This window comes from Oryctolagus cuniculus, chromosome 1, assembly GCF_051225735.1.
Source record: "Oryctolagus cuniculus isolate XC-2025 breed Fujian yellow rabbit chromosome 1, ASM5122573v1, whole genome shotgun sequence".
Classification (NCBI taxonomy): domain Eukaryota; kingdom Metazoa; phylum Chordata; class Mammalia; order Lagomorpha; family Leporidae; genus Oryctolagus; species Oryctolagus cuniculus.
Window position 1 is genome coordinate 84423855 of NC_142867.1, and position 23836 is coordinate 84447690.

Below are 23836 nucleotides of genomic sequence, written 5' to 3' on the forward strand. Positions count from 1 at the left end.
CTGAAATTACAGACGTCCCAGTAAGCCACAGAGACACAAAGATAAAAGCTACCATACAATAAAAAAAAGTACAGAAATGCTGAAAAACAAAGGAAAAAACTTAAGTAAGAATAAGGAAGACATTATAAGCCCCCAAAAGGAACACTACAACATTTCAGTATTAGAAGGTGAAGATAAAGAGATTTACGAAACACCAGAAATGGAATTCAGAAAACTAATCATCAGATTACTTAGAAGCAATCAGAAGCAAATTCACAAACTAAAGAAAACTATACATTATATGAATGAAAATTTTCCCATGAAATTGTGATATTAAAGAGAAATCAGAATGAAATACTAAAAATGAAGGATTCAATAGCTCAAATAAAAAATGCGGTGGAAAGTCTTAACAACAGAGTAGGTGAGGCAGAAGAAAGAATATCTGAACTAGAAAATATATCTCTGGAAATTTTACAGTCAGACTAAAAACAAGAAGAAATTAGAAAACCAAAAAACACTTAGAAATCTACAAGATATTATCAAACAATCCAACATACAGGTCCTAAGGAGTTCCCAAAGGCATGGAAACAGAGAAAGGATTGCAAGGCCTTTTTAATGAAATAATAACAGAAAACTTCCCCAATTTGGAGAAAGAGAGGGACATCCAAGTACAGGAAGCACATTGTACTCCCAATAGATATGACCAGAAAAGATCTTCAACAGGACACATTGTAGTAAAACTCTCCACAGTAAAACATAAAGAAAAGATTCTAAAATGTGCACAAGAGAAACACCCAATTACATTCAGAGGAACCTCAATTAGACTCACAGTGGACTTCTGATCAGAAATCGTACAGGCTAGGGGAGAAAGGTGAGATATATTTCAAGTCTTAAGAGAACAATAACTGTCCATCCAGATTACTGTAACCAGCAAAGTTCTCATTTATGAATGAAGGTGAAATAAAGACCTCCATAACAAACAGAAATTGAAAGAATTTGTCACTACCTACCCAGGATGTGCTACACACAGAAACATAGGAGACTCTGCCTATGGGATGGCCATTGCTTGCTACACTCCCTCCAAGATCTTCAGACAAAGCTAATCTCTTTCTTTTTTATTAATGCCAGCCTGTGATATTGCATCCTACTAATGCAAAATAGACTAATTCAGATTCCTAAAACAAAGCATTCCATGAGCATGCAAACCACTCAGGATCTCTGAAGGAAGGCACTTGAATCTACAAATCAAGCACAGCATTCCACCAATTTTCTTCTCAAATCACAGAAACTATTTCATGGGAAGGATTAAACGAATTCCTAGGAGATTCATTTCTGCTATCCCAAGTACTATTTTTTATCCAGTCATTTTTGAGGACTAATAATTATAATCAGTACATTTTGTCAACAATATAGAAGCAGTCTTTGTCATTATAGGAGAATAGCACTCTTTAATTTTGAAAAAAAACAAAACAAAACAAAACAAAACAATGTATAAAGGTTTGCCTGCATGGTCATGGGCAGGATAATTAGGAAAGTATGTCCTATTATCTATCACTTAACAAGGGAATAAGGTTATCAGCATAATCAGTCATGCTAACAGTCAGATGTTGATCTCCACTACATTTAAGAAAGAAACTTTTGGGGAAGGATATCTCTGGAAAAAGAAAACTGAAATGGCATACCCCCCAGGAAGCAGCTGGTGACCTTGGAGAATTAGAATGGGGGCATTCTGATGTGTTGACATGACTCAAACCCTTCAGTATTTCTCAGACCGTGCCTCCGGAGCCCTTTCCTAACAATCTAGAACACAGGCACAAAGATCGACTGCTTATATAGTAATTGGCCTAGTTATTATAAAGAGAGATGCCTGTCAATTTATGTTTTGTTTCTCCCCTTAGTGGTGGGTGGGAGTTAATCTGAATCCATTCTTTTTCTCTTTGCATTAGAAACTGAATGCATGGCCCACTGCATACGCTGCCAAGTCACCCCAACTAATCCATGAACTTGGGAGTGAGTATCAGACAGTTTTTATACTTTGGAATAATATGTGAGGAGGAAAAGCAGTGGGAGATTTGTGGCTCTCTTGCAATCTATGTGTCCACTTGCACATACAGGACAAGGTAAATGAAAATGCCTTATTGTTAAGGTTAGTGGTGGAATATATTTAGAATTGGTTGTGCATACTTCACAACAAGTAATCTAAGCTCTTGTCCTAAAAGCACATTTGCCAATGCTCTAGGTCATGGTGATGGTTGGTTGTTACTGGAGTCTGAGAGAGACTGCAATAAAAACAGAGAATCAGATGCCAAAACCACCCCTGTTGCTCCCTTCACCCACAGAGAGTCTGATAATAGTCAGACATAGTGCCATAGGCATGCATTATCATAAGAAATGTTATAATTTCAAATATGTGATTTTGTAGACAATAATACTTGTGTAGGTTGGCTGAAACAAACAAAAATAGAAAGCCACCTTGGGATTAACACTGCAAGGCTGCCATGTCTTGGAGGAAAAGCTAACTTACAGGGACAGAACTGATGCTAGACACCCAGATTTTTAAGCCTTGGACAGGTGATAAGGTACAGTGTTCAGGGGAAATGTGCCCAACAGCCCTGAAGGTGTGATTGAGGCAGAGCTGCTGGCTATTTATGTGCATGAAGGTACCTCAAAAAGTATGTGAAAAAATAGGATTAAGTTTATTCGGTGCAAAACTATTGAAATATATAGAATTTTAGAATATGCATTTGCTACAAACTGTGATCCTCTCTGTATGTGTATCCACATACACATATTTGAGAAGCTTTAAAATGTTCATAGACATTCATTCTCTTGTAATGCCGTTTCTCTGTGAATTTTTGAAGCTCTCTATGCTTCAGCCTTCTGTGCCTTGAACGGGGAAGGCCCTCTGAACAGCAAAGATCATGCACCCAGGGAGGCTTGCCAAGCCCCCTGAGATGGGCTGGGGAGCATAGGACATTGTCTGAACAGTGAGAATCCAGGAAAGAAGCCAAGGCTCTGGGGGATGAGTCAGTAGCCACAAGTAATGACGGGGAGGTGTCTTTTTGTTTTGTTTTGTTTTTTAAAGATGGATTGATTGATTTGAGGGCTTGTTTGGAGGCTCTAGCAGAGGAGCACAGCTACTTGTATACTCTTGACCAAAGACTGGTCCTCCCTCTAGTGGGGAAAGTCATCCTCTTTGACCAAGCGTGCAGCTTTGGGAGGGATGCTCATGGACCAGGAAGGGGACATCTGCCTAGCCAGTCTGATCAGCTGACTCAACCCCAGTGATCAGTGTGGTGAGCAGGGTAGCAGCCAGATCACCCTCACATCCAATTTATTTATTTGAAAGTCAGAGTTGGAGATACAGAGGCAGAGACAGAGAGAGAGAGAGATCTTCCACTTGCTGGTTCACTCCCCAAATGGCCACAATGGCCAGAGCTAGGCCTGTCCAAAGACAGAAGCCTCCTCCACGTCTCCCATGCGGGTGCCGGGGCCCATGCACTTAGGTCATCTTCTGCTGCTTTCCCAGGTACATGAGCAGGGACCTGGATCAGAAATGGAGCAGCCAGGACTCAAACCAGCATTCATAGGGGATGCTGACACTGCAGGAGCACCAGCCCCTGATGGGGAGGATTTAAATTTTTTGTTAAAGAAGCTGAAAATTCCAATGTGAATTTTTTTAGTGCTAAATATGACCACAAATTTGGTTTTGGGAACCCAAACCAGACACTCTTTCTTACAGAACCCCGAAGCAGAGGCTCGTGGGAAAGCTAAGTCCAGATACTTCCACCCAGCTCTGGGTGTGAGGAGGCGGTGTGAGCAGCCTATATTCCTTGAATGAGGCCAGCCTGCTGTGCAAGCCCTCATGGTCGAGTAGAGCAAAGTCTGGCAAGCATGGGTAGAGGATGAGAACAAGAATAAATGGGGGCAGAGTGCATGAAGAGTTAAAAGTCTGTTGTTCATGCAGAGGCAATACGCTGCGGCAACAGCACCTTGTGTGCTCTAAGCACGTGGAGGTGCACGCGTGTGTTGGCACAGCTCTTAACTCCCAGAGAAAGGAAGGAGGTCGCAGGTGCAGCCAGGGGGCCCTTCACAAGGCCCTTTCCTTTCAGAAAAGATGGCACAGAGAGATGGGGACTCATCTGGGGAACATTTGGAGGCAGCTATTAGAGTGACCATGAAAATGGGAACACTATTTCTGGGAGGTCAGCAATGCCCCCAGAAGGTTTTTATCCTTTTATACTCTGGTCATTATGACAGCATGACAAATATGAGGATGCAGCTCGGCTGACTCAGATCTGTAGCAAATGTCATGTAACTTCTAAGAATAAGCACTGAAGCAATTGTGAATGTATTTCTCTAGCAGCTGTCCATCATCCCAGCGTGCGTGAGAAGTGGCTAAGCATCTCTCCTTGTCCTTGGCTCCTTCAGGGCAGCACAATGGAAAGACAACAGCACCCAGATTCACTTTCAAGGAAAGACATAGAGTGGTGAGTGCTTTTATTGTGTTTTCTCAAAATGATATGAAAGTGAAGTTTGTCAAAAATCAACTCAGAGGCGGGCGCTCTGACCTAGCATATATAGAGGCACTGTCTGTGACTACAGAAGAACATATGGGCGCCAGTTCATGTTCCAGCTGCTCTGTTTCCAATCCAGCTCCCTGCTCATGGCCTAGGAAAAGCAGCAGAAGATGGCCCAAATACTTGGCCTTCTGACACCAATGTGGGAGACCAGGATTAAGCTCCTGGTTCCTGGCTTCAACATGGCCCAGCCCTGGCCACCGCAGTCTTTGGGGAGTTAACAAGTGGGTGGAAGAGGTCTCTCTCTTTCTCTGTGTCTCCTTCTCTCTAACTCCTTCAAATAAATGAATAAATCTTTCTTTAAAAAAATCAAGTCAAATCAAACTTTAAAATTGCTGTTTGTTGTGCATACAAAAGAACAGCTGGGTAGCTGGGAGACTTGAACTCCAAAGCGGTAATAGGCCCAGCTTATAGTACTCACAGCACAGTTTGTAAAGCACAGATAGAGAAGGAAGGAATTTTAACCTTTTCATGATTGGCTGCTAAACATTCACATCCTTTTGCAGACAAGTATAAGCGTACTTCAGAAGGTTCATGAAAAATATGGCCGGCGCCGCGGCTCACTAGGCTAATCCTCTGCCTAGCGGCGCCGGCACACCGGGTTCTAGTCCCGGTCGGGGCGCCGGATTCTGTCCCGGTTGCCCCTCTTCCAGGCCAGCTCTCTGCTGTGGCCAGGGAGTGCAGTGGAGGATGGCCCAAGTGCTTGGGCCCTGCACCCCATGGGAGACCAGGAAAAGCACCTGGCTCCTGGCTCCTGCCATCAGATCAGCGCAGTGCGCCGGCCACGGCGGCCATTGGAGGGTGAACCAATGGCAAAGGAAGACCTTTCTCTCTGTCTCTCTCTCTCACTGTCCACTCTGCCTGTCAAAAAAAAAAAAAAAAAAAGGTTCATGAAAAATAAAATATAATATTATTTTGGCGAAAAATGTTTTGAAATCCAGGCATAGATCCTTTTTTAAAAATATACGTTTTCCATTAACATTCTGAAGACCTCATGCAGAGCTGTTTAAGCTGATATTTCTGCAGCTGATTGGTTTAATTTCACCAACTCCTGATGACAACACAAAATGTATCCTCTGTGTGTTTCATTTAGGATCAGAGGTATTGTTTTGTTACAGGGAGCTCAGCATAAGTGGATTTACGATTTCTAGGCAGTTGGCCTCAAAACATATCTGGACTGCACCTCCATTTTCATTTTTCCTTACCAGTTACCCACTCTGGGTCATCCTCTCAGTCAGACCGAGAGTATGATCAATTCCTTAGCATTACACACAGTCACATATTTTGTTTTCTGCAGGCTTTGGTAGATAATACAGCCGAATCTCAGTAGGCTCTTTCAATGATTCTTGTCCCTGAGTATCTATTATTCAGTCATCACAGAGCCTATCTGAGAGTCCGGGACATTTTTTTTTCTGTGCCATTTACAGTTTATTTTTCTTCTAAACCAAAGCTTAGCTTAGAAACATATTCAACCTTAATGTGCTTAGTAAGTCGTTCAGGACCTTTTATAAACAGTTAAGGCTCTTCAGGACGGTAGATGAAAAGGACATCATTGGTGTGACTACTAAGAGGAAAAACCCAGAGCTTAAAAAATACCCCAGGTAGTAATCGTATGTGAAGGGGAGAAAAATATCATTTCTTTTCTCAATCTTCTAAGTTCTTAGCTGGGAAGAATATCCTGCTACCAAAGGCAAATTAATAAGAGACAAAACAAACAAACAAGTGATTGTATTATAGAGTGTACATCACATGAGAGAAAAGTCAGAATAGTAACATTTAATGTACTATCAAGAAAATAACTCTCTCAAAGCAGTGTAGGACTCTGTCTTAAATAGTCTTCTGATGAGGAATAACAAGTCTCAGAGTGACAAGATGGAGGAATAAGAAGTTCCAGGCTTCCAGGGCAGGAAATCTGGGAGAAGGTAGTAACATGTGAGCTCCAGGCCCTCAGGTGTCTGATGGCACCATCTCTGGACTGGCAGGCGGCTGACTCCAGGAAGGGAAGATTTACCTCTCTGGCTTTAGGCAAGACAGAGGGGAAATGGTAGGAAGACGTTTCATTTGGGTGAATCTCTGTTCTCCCATCAGGCAAAGGAAAGGAGGAGGTCCTCTTGCATATCAATTGCCTGAAGCAAAAAACAAACATGCACGCACTGTAATGACTGAGGGAGAAATATCCTGGGTTCCTTCACACATATTGATTGCAATAGGTAGAGGGCTGTTTTGAAGGACGAATATCTCTGTGTCTGGCTCCCTCAAATACTTTGAATGTACGGGGTACACTGGGCTACTCACCTCTTGTTCCAATGATGCCCGAGGGAGCGCTTCAGGACCCACGTTAATATTCAAACACATTCATCACTGCTCTGTTCAAGGCCTCTTATCACCACAGCCCAGTGTTTTAGAACGAGTGCAGTACAGCAGACAAGGACTTGGTGAGAGACGGTTCTGAGCCTGAGGCCCCAGGAAGGACGCTGTACACCCCGTCTCACTCATCCCACTCTGCATCTTCATTCCTTGAAGCTAAACACATTATACAGGCCTCGGGTGTGCTGAGGAATGAGGGACACATTCTCCATTTGAAAAAACAAAAATGTATGAACATCAGAAAACCGTAGATCTCCCTTGTCAGGTACAAGATGTCTACATCTCAGTCAGACAATGCCATCTGAAAGAGGAGAGATTTCACAGTGGTGTGAGAAGTAGAAGTTGTCTGATCCATAGACAATTGTGGTACAGCTACAGGAAGAAGGTATAGACTGAGTACAGTTACTCTGCTATTCTTTAAAAAGGTCCCTCAGATGACCTGGTCTACCTTTCAAATATATGCACAGTGAGAATGACTCCCTCGGGAGGCATGCAATTCTCTCCTCTTCCTCCCCACCCCCACTCCACCCCCCAACTGCTGTGTGCGTGACTGGGCTGTAACCATCACTACCTGCATGCTGACTTTGTTACTCCCCAGTGGCCACTTCCACATGGGAGCATCATTCTACCTGGTCATCAAGGGCTGAGGTCTCCAGCCTGGAGTGCCTGGAGGATATTCCAGGAGTGCCACGAGGACACTGGCTGTGACCAATGGAGCCAGAGTGAATTTAATGTGTTTTCTCCATAGTTTCCATGCCTGCTTCAAAGAGGACGGTCACAGTGGTGACGGCATTGGAACTACCTATTTGCACCAGGCCTGTGGTCACTCCCCTTCTCTCCAGAGCCTCCCTTTGGGACTAGTTTGTCAAGGTAGCATGATTTCCTGTTGCTTCTGGAGCCCAAGGATTGCTCTTTTGGAGGAAGGAATAGATATTGTTTGCTGACCACCAATAGATCAAAGATGCGTGATCGGGCCCGATGTTTCCAGTACAAGTTTAGAATACTTTCAGGAGCAAGAAGAAATACATACACAGATTTATTATAATTTTTCAGACACTCAAAAACATGATTTTTATCTTGACAAGGCCAAACTGTACATGTGTCTTTTTCTGTTCTTCTCCCAAGGGTTGGCAGAAAGCTAATATTTATGCTCCACTGCTCTCAGGCTAAGATCTGCCAACCGACTCCTCTAAGATTATAAAACCATAGCAGGCACTCGGTGTGCTGACGGAGTACACATCATCCTGAAAAGTGCTGATAAAATTCCAGAGATTGGTGAAGTCTGACATTTTAAAGACATTCCCACAGATTCTTCTGATGAAACGTTCACCAATTCCACTATAAGCAGGAGGCTCCAATTTCCCAGCCAGTGTGAGAATACCAGACAGTAAACAAAGTATACTGAGAGTTATTGCTTTGAAAGTAGTAGCTTTGAACCTCCTGCATATTTGCAAGATTGCTGCTGGTGGGGTAAAATTGAACTGTGATTGAACCTTTCCAATACCATGTTAGCAAGATGTCTGGAAGCTTGGAGCCATCAGTTTTCACCTTGCTAGATATGTCCTCTTGAAAATTCGGAGGTAATAAGGTGGCTTCAGTTGGTTGCAAGGATGTTGAGGGCCCCACATGCACTAGAGCCAGCATCCTCTGAGCCAGGGTCCCTGCAGCATGCATTACAGCATCTTAGCATGCCTGGACCCGAGATCATCAGCATCCCAGTGGAAAGCTGGGCCCCTTCTCTAGGTAATTACCCTGGTGAACATTCTAGTGAACTCTCATCACACTGAGAGCTTATTTCTGCAGGCCTCAAACATTATAGCTCTAAGACATGGTGCTGCTCAAGATAATGGTATCACACCGAACACGAGAAGAGCAGCAAAGTCAATTTTCACCAGGTAAAGGCCTCTAGGTTCGATTATTTCAAAAATGGGAACATGAATCCTCACGCTCTGTTGTGAAACAGCAGGCCATCATTTGTGATAAAGACAGGGAGGGATAAAGAGAAAAGTGAAAAAGGAACGCTGCAAGGTGGCTCTATCTGTGTGATGATTATGGCTTTAAAGTATGTCCTTCAGGCTGCTCAATCCTTAGGAGGCAGTAACATACCAGCTAGGACCTTTAATTCTGGGAAGATTTTTGTGTGGATGACACAACTAGGAAGAAATGGAAATGCATACGATGTTATTACCCAGAAATTGCCAGTGAGCGGCACCACTTCCCGTGCTTCTGATCTATGGCAGCCTCCCTGCAGTGCTGAATAATGAGAGCAGCAGTTCTATGCACCTGTCGGTGTAGACAGCAGAGAAGATCAGAACAGCCTGCACCAGGTATTTCCTACCAACATCACATTCCTTGACCCTACTCAATATATTCTGACCAGGTCCAGTGACACCACAATATCAATATGATCACAAAACACCTAAGTATTTTTGCCACCTGCCCGAAGCAAATCACAGACATTTGCATAGGTCAGATCAATATATTCTACCCATACATGTTTCCTCCTGGAAGTCTTCCAGGGTACTACTTAGCTGCCCTTACAGAGTACTCCAAGTACATTAAACACACCTTACTCTCCTTGACATATTGCCTCCTTCACAAACTCCCATGGAGAGCAGGTGTCTTGCACCCAGCTAGCTGGCTCTGAGTGTCTCAAGGAAGTGTTCATTCTGGGAAGCTGAAAGGAAGATCATCTCACAGCAACCTGTGGCCACATACGTTTTAACTGTGCACTCTCGGCAATGTCAGATGCTGCACTAAGGAAACTGGATCTACTGGGTACAAATAATCTAGGTCTTGCAATCTCATGGATTACCCTTAGCATTTTGAAGGCTATAAGCTGTCTGTTGACCCAAACGAGATTTGCATTTTAAACAAAGGTGGGCATGGCATGGTACATCAGGAAGATTCCTCAAATGCTAGCAAAGTCCCTCTGGTTCTTAGACTTTTGACCACTTGGCAGTGTAATATAATAAGAAGTTATATCTTGGGAAACACATGACAGAACACATGAAGAACGTGCAGCTACTTCTCCTACAGAGGAAAATATTATTTCACACACCCCCCCTTCTGGAATAGACCTATGTTGTTCAATACACCAGCCAAATGGGGCCACTGAGCACTTGAAATGTGGCTGGTCTAAAATGAGAAATGCTACAAGAGGAAAATAGAAGGATATTTTAAAAATCTCATGGAAAGTATAATTAAAAGATAAGATTATCTTGGTGAAGAAATTTAAATGTACACATATAAACAGTCTTCAAAAAAATTTGTAAAAAACACATATCATGGGAAAAAAAAAAAAAAAAACTATGCATGGCTGTGAATCAGTGGCCCCAAGTCAAAGGCAGGAGAGTGAGGAGGAACGTGATCAGAGACATCCTCCAGGGTTCAGAATTGCAACCTCGCCAATGGACCTGGTTGGTTTTGGTTATGCAGCTCTTGTGAAGTTCAGGAGCGTTTGGGGATATAAGCAGAGAGGTAGTGTTCCATTTTTGATTGTTAGCCTTTTTGCTGGATTTTTGGCTGGCCAAGGCACTAATCATGTCTCCAGTGACAAATGAGATTTAAAACTGTTATTATTTACAACTTTTGTCCCTGCCACCATAATGGGTTTGAGACTTAAGAGGTCTAAAAAAATAACACCTGCTGGATTGGCTGCAGTGTGAGCCGCATGATGGTCCTGAGACTTGTCTATTGCTGCTGTGAGCATTCTGAGGAGCTGAAAACTATATGTAAATTTCACTGTGGAATGTTGTGTTATTTTATGCTAGAAACAGAAGCAATGGGGTCACCTCTACTATAAACACTAGTTTGAGGTGTGTGTGTTTTTTTTTAACAAATTCTTTTGTAATTGCCAAGTACTGTTTTTATTAAAGGCATTCAACGAATTTTTAAAAAGAAAGAAAAAAATCAAAGCATGCTTTTCAAAATCTTTTTGCACCAAAAAAATGTATTTTTATTCCATTCTTTCCATGAATTTCTTGACCTATTCTTGCACACACCAGCTTTCAAAAATGTAAGCATATTTCTTGTGTTATTACTGACCTAGATTGCTTTGCCATGAAACCTGACACAGGCAAGGGCCAACCCAAGCCAATCCCACGCTGGCCTCACCAGGCTCACAGGGTCTTCTGAGTAGAAAAGCTATACGCTATGGGGACACGGAAGGTATGCAGCCTGCCAAATGAATTCCTCCTGAATCTGAGGAAATAAAAGATGATCCTGATGTTGAATGAGTGCAGCTACTAACAAGAGAAAAGTTTGGCTTATTTTGTAAAAGGAAAGAACATTTGTATGCACCCTAGTTTACTACTTAAGAAACCAAGTGAAATCAGTTTCTTACTGTATTAGGTATGGAAGTTATGGGTATGAAGAAAAGGCAAAAAATTCCTCATAACAGGTCTTCAAAGAAGGAGGTACCTTTCTCTGAAGGGAGGAGAGAACCTCCACTTTGACTATGACCTTGTCTAAACAAGAGAAGAGTCGGAGAACTCAGAGGGCTTCCATAGCCTTGGAAACTCATGACTGGTGCATAGGGAGATTACTGATGCCATAAACAGGAGTGTCAATTTGTAAAGTCAACAACAGGAGTCACTGTGCACTTACTCCTCATGTAGGATCTCTGTCCTTAATGTGCTGTACATTGAGGTTTAATGCTATAACGAGTACTCAAACAGTATATTTCACTTTGTGTTTCTATGGGGGTGCAAACTGTTGAAAGCTTTACTTAATGTATACTAAACTGATCTTCTGTAAAAAAAAAAAAAAAAAAAAAAAAGAGAAGAAATTCTCAATTCCCAACTTGACTCTCACTGGGATTAAACATGACAATAGGTCTGATCTGATTTCATCATTATTTAAAAAAATCATCTATTATTTTTCACTTTATGTTTCTGTGTGGGAGCAAACTGTTGAAATCTTTACTTAATGTATGCTAAACTGATCTTCTGTATATAAAGAGAATTGAAAATGAATCCTCATGTGAATGGAAGGGGAGAGGGAATGGGAAAGGGGAGGGTTGCAGGTGGGAGGGACATTATGGGGGGTAAGCCATTGTAATCCATAAGCCGTACTTTGGAAATTTATATTCATTAAATAAAAGTTAAAAAAAAATTCCTCATAAACAAACACAAAAGCAGTGAAATACCATGAGTGAGTTTATGGCTGACAGATTATAATTTTGTTCATTGCAACAGTTGATGGAATCCTGCAGGGGACAGATGTCTGTAGAGCACAGAAGATGAGCAGTAGCAGTGTACGGTTGCCTGCCCCAGCACCAGTTGTTTTAGAAATAACCAGCTTGTCATTTAGACAGAGGAAGGGAGAACACATTTTTGCTTCCTGGCTAAGCAAATAAGAATACTTGTCAGTGCTCACATAAGAAGTGAAACTATAAAACCACTATACAAGAACAGGCATCTGGGGCAGCAGTTTGGATTTTGCTTAGGAATTGTGTATCCCATGTCAGAGTGCCTGGGTTCAGCTCCTGACTGTGCTTCAGATTCCTGCTTTCTGCTGATGCCTACCCTGGGAAGCAGCCTATGATAGCTCATGTACTTGGGTCCTGGGCACCCATGTAGGAGATCCAGGTTCAGTTCCTGACTCTTGCTTCCCATAGGTACAGCCTCAGCCATTAGAGGTATTTCAGAAGTGAGCCAGTGGAGGCCAGCACTGTGGTGCAGTGGGTTAAAGTCCTGCCCTGAGGCGCTGGCATCCCACATGGGCGCCAGCTGCTCCACTTCCAATCCAGCTCTCTGCTATGGCCTGGGAAAAGCAGTAGAAGATGCCCCAACTCCTTGGGCTCCTGCATCCACGTGGTTGACCCAGAAGAAGCTCCTGGCTTAATCAGTAGATGGGGTTGATGAATAGGTCAACCACAGTCCCTCTAGACGGATCTGCCTTCCTAATTTTGCAAGATGCAAAGAAAAGATCATTATTACTAGTTACACAGAATTCAGGAAGGGAAACCATACACTCTTGGAGGCTGGCCTTCTTGACTGATGCTTTTCTAAAGGCACAAACAAGGGGAATTCGAAGAGTTTGTGGAAAATGGAATTAAATGATAAGTTTATTTTGGTGCAAAAAATTTTTGAGACTTATGCATAGTTTATTCAGGATACGCATTTTCCACAAACTTCTTAAAGATCTCTCCTTTTATATATATGGATTATCTCAAAAAGGCATATCTCTGACTTGTTTTGTTCTTTTGAGCTGTAATTTTTTTTAAACTTTTATTTAATGAACATAAATTTCCAAAGTACAGAATATGGATTACAATGGCTTCCCCCCCATAACGTCCCTCCCACCTGCAACCCTCCCCTTTCCCACTCCCTCACCCCTTCCATTCACATCAAGATTCATTTTCGATTCTCTTTATATACAGAAGATCAGTTTAACATACATTAAGTAAAGATTTCAACAGTTTGCTCCCACACAGAAACATAAAGTGAAAAATACTGTTTGAGTACTAGTTATAGCATTAAATCTCAATGTACAGCACACTAAGGACAAAGATCCTACATGAGGAGTAAATGCACAGTGACTCCTGTTGTCGACTTAACAAATTGACACTCTTGTTTATGGCCTCAGTAATCACCCTAGGCTCTTGTCATGAGCTGCCAAGGCTATGGAAGCCCCCTGAGTTCACCGACTCTGATAATTTTTAGACAAGGCCATGGTCAAAGTGGAAGTTCTTTCCTCCCTTCAGAGAAAGGTACCTCCTTCTTTGATGACCCATTCTTTCCACTGGGATCTCACTCACGGAGATCTTTCATTTAGTGTTTTTTTTTTTTTTTTTTTTTTTTTTTTTTTTTTTTTTTTTTTTTTTGCCAGAGTGTCTTGGCTTTCCATGCCTGAAATACTCTCATGGGCATTTCAGCCGGATCCGCATGCCTTAAGGGCTGATTCTGAGGCCAGAGTGCTGTTTAGGACATCTGCCATTCTATGGGTCTGCTGTGTATCTCACTTCCCATGTTGGATCATTCTATCCCTTTTTTCTTCTATCAGCTAGTATTTGCAGACACTATTCTTGTTTATGTGATCCCTTTGGTTCTTAGTCCTATCATTATGATCAATTGTGAACAGAAATTGATCACTGGGACTAGTGAGATGGCATTGGTACATGCCACCTTGATGGGATTGAATTGGAATCCCCTGGTATGTTTCTAACTCTACCGTTTGAGGTAAGTCATTGAGCTGTAATATTTTTAAAAGTCACCATCTCTCTTTTTAGGGGAAGTTGTTTGTGTTTTTGAAATGTTCTGAAAAATGTCTATGGGTTGATGGTGTGGCCCTACATGTGTGCCTTGTGATGCTGAGTAGTCACTTTTTTCTTTTGCTGATGTATTGTTTGAGGTGTCTACATTTTTTGAAGTTTGCTCCTGAGTTTCCTATAGCAATCCTGTTACTTTTTTGATTGATCTGTTTCTTGAATCACTTTTTAACATTTCACAACACATTCACAGTCATACTTTGTAACTCATGTGAGGTCTAGACACATCAACATTTCTTTCAAAAAAGATATGATCTTTCTTTTTTTACCCCATTTTTTGCATTTCATTTTATTAAATTTTCACTACTTTTTAAAATTTATATAAAGGGAACAAATTTCATGTATTTCATATATACAATTTTAAGAACATAATGCTATTTCCCACACTATCTTCCCTCACTCTCTTCCTCCCAACCTCCTTCCTTCATGTCTTACTTTTCTTTTAATTTTTACAATGATATACTATTATTTTACTTTATAATCATAGACTTAACCCTCATCTAAATAAAGAATATCCTTTCAAAATTACTGGAGCTTCCTCCCCACCTTCGTCTTAATTTGCACTGAAGCTCTATAAAGTTGTATTCATTTCAAACTAACATGAATCCTTTTAATCTTGCTACAGCTTCCAATTCCTGCCTTTGAAAAATCATTGTTTCTCTCACATGTTCCTCGTCTCTCTCTCAAAAAGCACAGGTGCACCATCACAATTAGAATTAGTAAAGGAGACAAGGTTTTCTATCTAATGTTGACCGAGATGTTCTAGTCAGTGCAATAAGGCAAGGGAAATATATACAAGGTGTACAGATTGGAAAGAAAAAGTAAAACTTCTGTTATTTGCAGATGAAATTATTGTTTATAGAGAAAAATCAGGAGTGGTCATTTAACCTAATAGTTAAAACACCCATGTCCCCAAAAGACAAATGCCGTATGTTTTCCCTGATCTATAGTAACTAGTAAAGTAGCTAAAATGTAATCTACAGGAGTGAAATTGACATTTTAAGATTTGAGGATTGTTTACAGCCCTTGTCTCCACTGTTGAGGACCAGTGTTTTTTCATACTATTTGTTGAACTCTTTAATTCGTGTATGGTTCATCTTAAGAGTACAAAGTTCAATGAAAGTAGAATGGTTAAAGGAGAGGGAGAAGGAAGAAGGGTGGGCACATGGGAGGGAGGGTAAGGTGCAAAGTATCACTATGTTCTTGAATTTGTATATAGGAAATATGTGAAGCTTATATACCTTCAGCAAATTTTTTTTTATTTTTATTTTTTTGACAGGCATAGTTAGACAGTGAGAGAGAGAGACAGAGAGAAAGGTCTTTCTTCCGTTGGTTCACCTCCCAAATGGCTGCTATGGCCGGCGTGCTATGCCGATCTGAAGCCAGGAGCCAGGTGCTTCCTCCTCCTCTCCCACCCGGGTGCAGGGCCCAAGCATCTGGGCCATCCTCCACTGCCTTCCTGGGCCACAGCAGACAGCTGGACTGGAAGAGGAGCAGCTGGGACAGAACCGGTGCCCCAGCCAGGACTAGAACCCGGAGTAGCAGGGCCACAGGTGGAGGATTAGCCTAGTGAGCCGCAGCGGCAGCTAAGCAAAATTTTTAAAATGACTAAAAACACACACACACAAAACTGTGTCACACATCAGAGTGCCTGGGCTCAATTTCCAGCTCTGGCTTCTGATTCCAACTTCCCATTAATGAAGACCTTTGGAGACAGTGGTGGTGGCTCAAGTAATTGGGTTCCTATACCAACGTGGGAGACCTGGATTGAATTTCCCAGCTTTGATCCTGGCCTAGCTCCAGTCATTGTGGGCATTTGGAGAATGAAGCAGCAGATGAGTTTTTTTTTTTTTTTTTTTTTTTTTTTTTTTTTTTTTTGCAGGCAGAGTGGACAGTGAGAGAGAGAGACAGAGAGAAATGTCTTCCTTTGCCGTTGGTTCACCCTCCAATGGCCACTGCAGCTGGTGCACTGTGGAAAAGAACACTCATCTGGCTGGCGCCGCGGCTCACTAGGCTAATCCTCTGCCTTGCGGCACCTGCACACCGGGTTCTAGTCCCGGTCGGGGCACCGGATTCTGTCCTGGTTGCCCCTCTTCCAGGCCAGCTCTCTGCTGTGGCCAGGGAGTGCAGTGGAGGATGGCCCAAGTCCTTGGGCCCTGCACCCCATGGGAGACCAGGAGAAGTACCTGGCTCCTGCCATCGGATCAGCGCGGTGGGATTAGAGAGATAGACTATGTTCATGGATTAGAAGATTCAAAATTGTTAAGTTGTTAAGTACTTGCAAATTAATCTACACATTTCATACAACCTCAATTAAAATTCTAGATTTTTCCTGAAAAAATAAAAAGTTTATTCTAAAATATTTATATAAATGCAAGGATCAATAATTTAGAATAAAAAAGAAAAAGACTTAGTAATTAGGTTACAAAATTTACTATCAAGCTATAGTAATTGAAAGTATGGATTGATAACAGAGCAGAAAAACAGATCAATTAAATGTAATGGAATAGGGTTCAGAAACTGTTCTACAAAAATTCAAGAGAAAAGGACAGTCTTTTAATTAAATGATGCTAGAGAAATTGTATTTTCATATTCTAAAAATAATTCAATCTATTTTTCACACTGTATACAACAGGAAGATGTCACTATAATAGATGTATAATCACCCAAATAGAAGGTACCTTGCTATTTAAAGGAAATGTTAATGGAACTAAAGGGAGATATAGACTCAAATGCCATAGTAACAGATGACTTTAATACCTCACTCTCAGCAATGGACAGATCACACAGACAGAGTGTCTACAAGGAAACAGCAAAGTTAATAGACACTATAGACCAAATGGACCTAATGGATATCTACAGAATCTTTCACCCTGCAGTGGCAGAATACACATTCTTCCCATCAGTGCATGGAACTTTCTCTAGGATAGACCATATGATTGGCCACAAAACAAATCTCTGTTAATTCAAAAAAATCAAAATCATACTATGCATCTACTCTGACCACAATAGAATAAAACAAAATCAACAACTCAAGAGTCTCTAGATGATATGCAAACACAAGGAAACTGAACAACATGCTCCTGAATGAACAGTGGTTCATAGAAGAAATAAAAAAAAAATAGAAATCAAAAAAGTTCTGGAAACAAATGAAGATGATAATACATCATATCAAAACTTAAGAGATAAGTAAAAGCGATGTTAAGAGGGAAGTTTATAGCAATCAGTACCTACATGAAGAAACTGGAAAAGTACCAAATAAATGAGCTATCAATGCATCTCAAGGACCTAGAAAATCAAAAACAAACCAAACACAAAATTAGTAAGATGTAATAAAATCAGAGAAGAAATAAACAAAATTGAAATACAAAATATATAAAAGATCTGTGGAATGAAGAGTTGTTTTTTTGAAAAAATAAACAACATTGATACACCTTTGGTGCAACTACCCACAAAAAAAGATCCAAATCAACAAAATCAGAGATGACAAAGGAAATGTAACAACAGACTCCACAGAAATAAAAAGAATCATCAGAAAATATTACAAAGAGCTGTAGGCCAACAAATTAGGAAACCTAGAAGAAATGGATAGATTTCTAGAAACATAAAATCTACCAAAATTGAGTCTTGAAGATAATAGAAAACCTAAACAGATGAATAACCCAGATGGAGACTGAATCAGTAATAAAGATCCTCCCCACAAAGAAAAGCCCAGGACCGGATGGCTTCACTACTGAATTCTACCAGACATTTAAAGAAGAACTAATTCCAATTAATTTTTCTCAAGCTATTCAAAACAATTGAAAAGTAGGGAATCCCAGTGAGAGTCAAGTTGGGAGTTGATAGTTTCTTTTCTTTTTTTTTTTTTTTTTTTTACAGAGGATCAGTTTAGTATGCATTAAGTAAAGATTTCAACAGTTTGCACCCCCATAGAAACACAAAGTGAAATATACTGTTTGAGTACTCGTTATAGCATTAAGCCTCAGTGTACAGCACATTAAGGACAGAGATCCTACATGAGGAGTAAGTGCACAGTGACTCCTGTTGTTGACTTTACCAATTGACACTCCTGTCTATGGCATCAGTAATCTCCCTATGCTCCAGTCATGAGTTTCCAAGGCTATGGAAGCCCCTTGAGTTCTCCGACTCTTATCTTGTTTAGACAAGGTCATAGTCAAAGTGGAGGTTCTCTCCTCCCTTCAGAGAAAGGTACCTCCTTCTTTGAAGACCTGTTCTTTCCACTGGGATCTCACTCACAGAGATCTTTTGCCAGAGTGTCTTGGCTTTCCATGCCTGAAATACTCTCATGGGCTTTTCAGCCAGATCTGAATGCCTTTAGGGCTGATTCTGAGGCCAGAGTGCTATTTAGGGCATCTGCCATTCTATGAGTCTGCTGAGTATCTCACTTCCCATGTTGGATCACTCTCCCCTTTATTTATTCTATCGGTTAGTGTTAGCAGGTACTAGACTTGCTTATGTGCTCCCTTTGACTCTTAGTCCTTTCATTATGATCAATTGCGAACTGAAATTGATCACTTGGACTAGTGAGATGGCATTGCATTAAAAAAAATCATCTATTATTTTTCACTTTATGTTTCTGTGTGGGAGCAAACTGTTGAAATCCTTACTTAATGTATACTAAGCTGATCTTCTGTATATTAAGATAATCGAAAATGAATCTTGATGTGAATGGAAGGGGAGAGGGAGTGGGAAAGGGGAGGGTTGTGGGTGGGAGGGACGGTATGGGGGGGAAGCCATAGTAATCCATTATTCGTACTTTGGAAACGTATATTCATTAAATAAAAGTTAAAAAAAAAAAAAGAAAAGAAAAGTAGGGAATCCTCCCAAACTCCTTCTATGAAGCCTGCATCACCTTAATGATGCCAACCTGAAAATGATACAACAGAGAAAGAGAACTATAGACCAATATCCCTAATGAATATATATGCAAAAATCATCAACAAAATATTACCGGATCAAATCCAACAACAAATCAGAAAGATATTCACCTGGACCGAGTGGGATTTATCCCCAGTATTCAAGGATGGTTCAACATTTGCAAAGCAATTAATGTGATACATCACATTAACAAACTGAAGAACATAAATTATATGATTATCTCAATAGATGTAGAACAATTTAATAAAATATAACATCCTTTCATGATGAAAACCTTAAGCAAAATGGATATAAAAGGAACATTCCTCAACACAGTCAAGGCAATATGTTACAATCCCATGGCTAGCATCCTACTGAATGGGGAAAAGCTGGAAACATTCCCCATAAGATCCAGAAGCAGACAAGGATGCCCACTCTCACCATTGTTATTTAATAGTCCTGGAAGTTTTAGCCACAGCCATTGGGCAAGAAAAGGAAACCAAAGGAATACAAAATGAAAAAGAGGAAGATAAACCATCCTCATTTGCAGATGACATGATTCTATATATAGGGGATCCAAAAAATTCCACTGAGAGATTATTGGAACTCATAAAAGAGTTCAGTAAAGTGGCAGGATATAAAATCAACACACAAAAATCAACAGCCTTTGTAAACACAATGTCATGGCTGAGGAAAAACTTTCAGGATCAGTCCAATTCACAATAGCTCCAAAAACAATTATATACCTTGGTATAAATTTAGCCAAGGATGTCAAAAATCTCTGTAGTGAAAATTACAAAACATTTAAGAAAGAAATAGAAAACACTAAAAAATGGAAAAGTCTTCCATGTTCATGGATTGTAAGAATCGACATCATCAAAATGTCCATACTACAAAAAGCAATTTATAGATTGAATGAAGTTCCAATCAAAATACCAACATTCTTTGCAGATATAGGGTAAACTATTCTGAAATTCACATGGGAACACAAGAGATCCCAAATAGCTAAAACAATATTATACAACAAAAACAAAGCCAGCGACATCACAATACCTCACAAGACATCACAAGACACACCATATGGCAGTTAATAATCAAAACAGCCTGGTACTGGAAAAAAAAGACTTGTAGAACAATGAAACAGAATAGAAACTCTATAAATCAATCCATGTATCTACAACATGGTATCAACTTATAACATAACATACATACATACTTAACATACTTACAACATAAGTATCAACTTATCATTGATAAAGGAGCTAAAATCAGTTCGTGGAGCAAGGACAGTCTCTTAAAAAAATGATGCTGGGGAAATTGGATCTCCAAGTACAGAAGTATGAAACTAGATTCCTACCTTACACCTTATACAAAAATCCATTCAAAATGGATCAAAGACCTAAATCTATAACATGATACCACCAAATCATTAAAGAACATGGGGGAAACTCTACAAGACATTGGCATAAGCAAAGACCTCTTGGAAAATACTCCAGAAGCACAGTCAATAAAAGCCAAAATTGACAAATGGGATTGCATCAAGCTGAGAAGCTTCTGCATTGCAAAATAAACACTCAGTACAGTAAAGAGACAACTGACAGAATAGGAGAAAATATTTTCAAACTACACAAATGATAAAGGATTAACATCCAGCAAAAAATAAAAATCTCAAGAAATTCAACAACAGTAAAATAAACAATCCAGTGAAGAAACGGACAAAGGACTTAAACAGGCATTTTTCAAAGAGGAAATTCAAATGGCCAACAGACACTTGTGAAAAAGCTCAGGATCACTAGCCATCAGGGAAATGCAAATCAAAACCATAATGAGGTTTTACCTCACTCTAGTTAGAATGGTCCTCATACATAAATCAACAAACAACAAACACTGGTGAGGATATGGGAAAAAAGGTACCCTGACCACCACTTAGGGAATGTAAACTCGTGCAATTACTGTGGAAAACACTGTTGAGATATCTCAGAAATCTGAATAAAGACCTAATATGATCAAGCCATACCACTCCTGAGAATTTATCCAAACCAAAAGAAGTCAGTATATGAAAGAGTTATCTGTTAACCCCATATTCATTGTAGCACAATTCACAATACCTAAGATATGGAATTAACCCAGATGTCCATCAACTTTTGACTGGATAAATTATGGTATATACACACTATGGAGTACTTCTCAGCAGTTAAAAAATTTAAATCCTGTCTTTTGTAACAAGGTGGTCACAACCATTATACTTAGTGAAATAAGCCAGTCCCAAAAAGACAGATATCATATGTTTTCCCTGATCTTATGCAACTAATAGAATATCTGAAATGTAATATATTGGAGTGAAATAGACATTTTGAGAATAGATTATTGTTGATAGCCCTTGTCTCTTCAACTGAGGAACAGTGTTATGTTTTATTTTATTTTGCTTTCTTCCTCTTCATCCTATTTGTTGAATTCCTTTATTAGTAGAGTTAACTGTATGATAATTTAGTATACTGAAAATAGATCAAAGTTAAGAATGGGAATCCAAGAAGGAGGGAGAGGAAGGGTTGGAATGTGGGTGGGAGAGAGTGTTAGGGGGAAGTCCTACTATGTTCCTAAAACTGTAAATATGAAATATATGAAACTTATATAACTTAAACAAAATTTTTAAAAATAACCATAAAAGATTTATTTCAATTGAATTTCATTAAGATTAAAAATGTCGTTCGTTCCTTGAAAAGCACCACTTAGAAAGTAAAAAGGCAGCAATTTACTGGAAAAGTATTTGCAATAATTATATCTAACAAAGGGCTCACAAATCAATAAGGAAAAGACAAAGATCTCAATATTAAAAATAGGGCAGGGGCCAGCACTGTGGCATAGCAGGAAAAGCCACCACCTGCAGTGTTAGCATGCCATATGGGCACCAACTGGAGTCCTGGCTGCTCTACCTCCAATCTAGTTCTCTGCTATGGCCTGGGAAAGTAGTAGAAGATGACCAAGTTCTTGGGCCCCTGCACCTGCGTGGGAGACCCTGAAGAAGCTCCTGGCTCCTGGCTTCAGATCAGCTCAATTCCAGTCATTACAGACTTTTGGAGAGTGAACCAGTAGATGGAAGACTCTCTCTCTCTCTCTCTTTCAATCTCTCTCATTCTGCCTCTGCCTCTCTGTAACTCTGCCTTTCAAATAAATAAGTAAATAAATCTTTCAAAAGAGGGCAAAGATTTAAGCTTTCTACAAAAATATCCAAATGGCCAACAAATAAATGAAAAGAGGTCTAGTCTCATTTCTTTTAAGACAATGCAAGTTAAAAACACAACAAAACACACCACACATCCATCATAATCACTAAAACTAAAAAGACTAAGAATTTCAGGTATCAATGTAAGAGCAACTGGAATTCTCATTCATTGCTGGATCAAGTTTAATTAGACAAACCAATTTTGGGAAACACTTTTATAGTATTTATAATGCCTAACATCCAAAAGAAATAACATATGTTCATCAAAAGACATAATCAAGGTTGCTAATAGTAACGTATTCATTATTTCCCCAAACTGGAAACAATCAGGGAGGGGAAAACTGTATATATTCATCCAATGGAATATTGTGCATGATGAAAACAGGAAGAACTATATACAACAAAGTGGATCAACTTCACAAGTAAGCCTAACATAAATGAGCACATACAACATTATCCCACCTATATGGGGGTCAAGAATGGGCAGAATTAATGACTAAAGAAGTCAGAAGTCAGTGAGTTGGGGAGGTACTTCTCTCAAAAGGAGAATTCACGTCTGTGAATGCTGTTCTACCTCTGGACTTCTGGTAAGATGTCAATCAGATTGATTCAAACTCAGAAACTACAAAGGTAAAGGCAATTTTTTTTTGGAGAGTGTCTTAGGAGTTGAAATTTGGGAGCCATATGTTCAATAAGCTCTCAATCAGGAGTCAGAAAAAGAGGGAGAATATAAGGGGTATTTAATATTGAGGAGAAAAGGGGCTACATTGCCGATAAAAGATAAAGGAATGGATAAGTAGAATGGGAATGTCTGTAAAACAGTGTTCAATAATTTCTTAATATATATCGTGAGCCTTTGGGTACAAGGGTAACTGCCCAGTCCTTCCTGATGCCAGTGGTTAAAGGGTAGAGGTGACAAAGTCCAGTTTCCTAGACTTGAGGTGTGCAAAATTCCTGCTCCCTTAATAGCTTCCTAACTCTTTTGAAAGGCCCTTTCAATATCATTTGTCTTTTATTTTCACATTGGGAGTCGACAGTCTTTTGTTACCTACAGCCAAAGACATTTTAGTTGACACTGAGCTCCCCATCCACCTCTCTAGACTGGTGACTCTAAATCTTCATATTAGATTCTAGCCAAGCCAGCTCTTACACTCCTCATACTTATTTTTTCTTTATTTCTCACCTGGGGCCTTTGCTTGTGCCTTGCTCTTTTTCTGGAATATAATACACCCCTCCTCACCTCCCTTACTGCACAATACCTAGTAATTCACTCAGAGAAATTTCTAGAGCCTCAGACTAGGTCTGGCTCCCTCTTACCCTCTCTCCTAGCACCTTGTACAGCTCTTTACCCTCCTTATCACATCCAAATTTTGAGGCAAGAGTCTGCTTTTTGGCACATACACACCTTCTCAAGCTGTAGTCGTGTATACAAAGAATTGTATCCTCAGGGTGAACCATGAGGTGTCCAACAAGATTACTCTCCTTTCACATTTGATCTTTCTTTTCACATTTGATCTTTCTCTTCACCCCTAAATT

The 23836-nt window shown here is 40.1% G+C and overlaps 1 pseudogene; it reads left to right on the top strand.

The window, feature by feature from the left end:
- The first annotated feature begins 10336 nt into the window (after positions 1-10336).
- Positions 10337-10731, top strand: LOC149128494 (transmembrane protein 14A pseudogene; annotated as a pseudogene).
- The last annotated feature ends 13105 nt before the right edge of the window (positions 10732-23836 follow it).